Consider the following 3,663-nt stretch of genomic DNA (forward strand, 5'->3'; position numbering starts at 1 on the left):
GCCACTCAGCTGGTGGAGATGCTTGTGGGGCGTGTCTGTCGCTTAGAGGGAGCTGTCCCAGATAACCCACTGGCACCCCTTACTTCGGTCACATTACCCACTGTGGTGTCACCCACTGATATGATGGCATCACCTGCACCTGCATCACTTCCTGTACCCACTGAGAACATGCTAAAAAACAGTTTGTCCCAGCCCACTCCCCACCGGTGCCCATGCCCAAGGCAAGAAGTCCCCATCCATACTACCTCAACACTCCTAACAGACCACAGCCATCAGAGCAGTTTTCCTCAGATGAGGAGGAAGAAGATGAATCTGAATATGAGGATGATGTTTCTGAGTAATCCAGCATCACCTATTAACCCGATTCATCTTGAGAGGGCAGTCTCAGACCCAGTCAAACAAAGCTAAAGACCATAATCCACTGTGAATAAAAAAATATATATACATATTTTAAATGATTCTAAGTAATGGGGTGATGCACTGAATCTTTTTGATATGGTAGTATTATTGAGAATATGGATATAGGCTACCTACCTCCTTGTAGCTTAGCTAACTGAAGTTGGAGGCAAACAATTGGTTACAGTTTTAATACCACCCATCAAGCACCTTGTTTTTATATTGGCACTGCTGCGGAAGGTTGATGGGCACTGCTAGTCGTCTAATATTAGATGCGCTGTGGCACTGGAGAAGCCTCCTGCATCCTGATCACCAGAGATGTCTGAGAGCTCCACCGTCGACACAGCTCCGCTCAACCATCCTCCTTGCCATGCAGTCGGTGTCCCCTGTCACCAAAGCCATATTCATTGCTTTGTTTCTCTTCGCCATCCTGCTCATTCTATACGTCATCCTCTGGTATATATGCCGAGACGCCGACAATGACTACATTTAAACAAGCGAAGGTCATTTATCGAGATAACAGAACTGTCCAAGGTAAGGAAACGGTATTGATCGAACTGCTGCCATTTAAACGGGGCTTGATATGGCATCAATGGCTTTTGTTGGACAGTGGCATTTGGTGACATTCCTTTGAATATTTTTTGTTTTTAGCCAACAGATTTATGAATTGTTGCTGCCGGACGTTTTCCATTGTGTGCTTAGGCTACTTGTTGAATGACAGCTGATGTTGCGTCTTCCAAATGAAATGTTGATGTTTTAGCTCCCATATCAATTTGGTAAGTCAATCGTTAACAGGTCCATATTTTTAATTGAATAATCTGTGTTTTTTTCAGTAATTTTGAACAATGTCATTTTTTTTTTTTTACAAGGTCAAAAGTGGACAACAATAGGCCTATAGGCTGTATGGGTTTATCCATTAAGATGAGATTTTCTGTGTCAAAATATTGCCTTTGTGTTGTATTTCATCCCACTCTGTAAAATGGAGTGAAGATAGCCTATGTAAAATGGAGTACATATAAGAAAGAGCTGGTGATGGTGTTCTGTCCCCCTACAGATGCAGCTCCATGGGCAAGTGAGGATGACTCCACCCCACCCCACCCCAGGCCTACAGACCTATGGCATAGATAGAAGGAGCCTGTCCAACCACTGCCAGTGAGACTGTTGGGCTCAGTGGGATTCATCAGACTTAGCGGTCAAACTGGGACATGCTCTAACAGTGTGGTAAGATGTGCTTGGAGGCCACAGATAACAGGAAGAGGAAGATGGCAGAGAGCAGTCACTGCCTAGTGTAAACAACCAGGGAAGAGGGTGACTTCATAATCATCCTTCTCTCTGGTGGACTGCCCACCTAGAGGATGACTCAGCTTGGCCTTAGGATATAACCCGAATACATTGTTAAATATACTCTGTGTATGGTTACTACACCTGTCACATTGCTGTATGCTTTCAGTCTGTGATGGTGGTATTGTGATAATGAAATTGTAACATGTTGAGCTTAATGCTATCCTAGTTGTCTAATAAATGTTTTCTTTGGCAAGTTATGCAGCAATTTCTGTTAGCCAATACATTTTTCTGTAAAGATCCTATAGATCCAATAGATACCTCCTTCACATAGCTTGCTAATGATGATGATACTACCTTCATGTTATATTGCCTTATAGACAGCCTTATAGACAGCCTTATAGACCTGCATTCAAAGGAGACACTCAATTATACCAGCTCTGTCAGGAGCAATGGGCCAAAATTCACCCAACTTATTGTAGGAAGCTTGTGGAAGGCTACCTGAAATGTTTGACCCAAGTTATACAATTTAAAGGCAATGCTACCAAATACTAATTGAGTGTATGTAAACTTCTGACCCACTGGGAATGTGATGAAAGAAATAAAAGCTGAAATAAATAATTCTCTCTACTATTATTCTGACATTTCACATTCTTAAAATAAAGTGGTGATCCTAACTGACCTAAGACAGGGAATTTTTACTAGGATTAAATATCAGGAATTGTGAAAAACTGAGTTTAAATGTATTTGGCTAAGGTGTATGTAAACTTCCGACTTCAACTGTACATACAAAGCTCTCCATGGCTCTATGTTTCCAATGGGTTTTCTTCGGAGGATAAATGAACCTCTGGAAATTGACTCTGATAATATACTTCTCTCTGAGATTAGAGGCTAGCCCACACCTGCACAGAGCCATTAATAGACTTACCATGACACAGTTCCAGTCCGACCAGACTCCAGTTGATACAGTTCACAGACTAAAGCTAACATTCAGCCTAGATTAAACCAACACCTATAACAATAAATATGGGGTTTTCTGTTCACCAAATCAGCCTCTTTTATAACCCCTGATTAATTTGCAATAGTTTTATGTTCACCCCTTTGCAAAACAAATTCATGCCTCCGTAAGTTTGTTTGAAAGAACATACACTGAGTGCACAAAACATTAAGAACACCTGTTCTTTCCATAACATAGTTTTCACCTGGTGAGTCTATGATCCCTTATTGATGTCACTTGTTAAATCCACTTCAATCAGTGTAGATGAAGGGGAGGAGACAGGTTAAAGAAGGATGTCTAAGCATTGAGACAATTGAGACGTGAATGTTGTGTGTGCAATTCAGAGGGTGAGTGGGCGAGACAAAATATTTAAGTGCCTTTGAACAGGGTATGGTAGTAGGTGCCAGGCGCACCAGTTTGTGTCAAGAACTGCAACGCTGCTGGGATTTTCAAGCTCAACAGTTTCCCATGTGTATCAAGAATGGTCCACCACCCAAAGGACATCCAGCCAACTTGACACAACTGTGGGAAGCATTGGAGTCAACATGGGCCAGCATCCCTGTGGAACGCTTTCGACACCTTGTAGAGTCCAAGCCCCGACGAATTGAGGCTGTTTTGAGGGCAAAAGGGGTGAGGGTGGATCGCAATGTTAGGAAGGTGTTCCTAATGTTTGGTATACTCAGTGTATATTTTAGATGCAACACTGCCGCTCTGCCACCTCTCAATTGAAAACATGCCATGCAATACCACTAGATGGCGATATTACGTGTTATTACTTTGATATGCACACAAAAATGTTTTCACCAACCCTGTCCACATAGTAAAAGTTAATTACCTCATGTAACTGAACATTTATAGTCAGCAAAAAAAGGGCACACTACAATATACACTTCCAAGTATTTATTATAGTGCCATTCAACCCATTGAGACCTGATGAAAGGTCAAAGCCTTCTTATAATAGACACACTAGGGAGCATTTCTTCTAGTGT

The 3,663-nt window shown here is 41.9% G+C and overlaps 1 long non-coding RNA gene across 1 annotated transcript; it reads left to right on the forward strand.

The window, feature by feature from the left end:
* The first annotated feature begins 743 nt into the window (after positions 1-743).
* Positions 744-2,164, forward strand: LOC115153714 (uncharacterized). The gene is made up of 3 exons (XR_003867746.1): positions 744-930; positions 1,048-1,172; positions 1,451-2,164. It is a non-coding gene; the product is annotated as an uncharacterized LOC115153714 (long non-coding RNA).
* Positions 2,165-3,663: the final 1,499 nt, after the last annotated feature.

Source organism: Salmo trutta, chromosome 19 (assembly GCF_901001165.1).
Source record: "Salmo trutta chromosome 19, fSalTru1.1, whole genome shotgun sequence".
NCBI lineage: Eukaryota > Metazoa > Chordata > Actinopteri > Salmoniformes > Salmonidae > Salmo > Salmo trutta.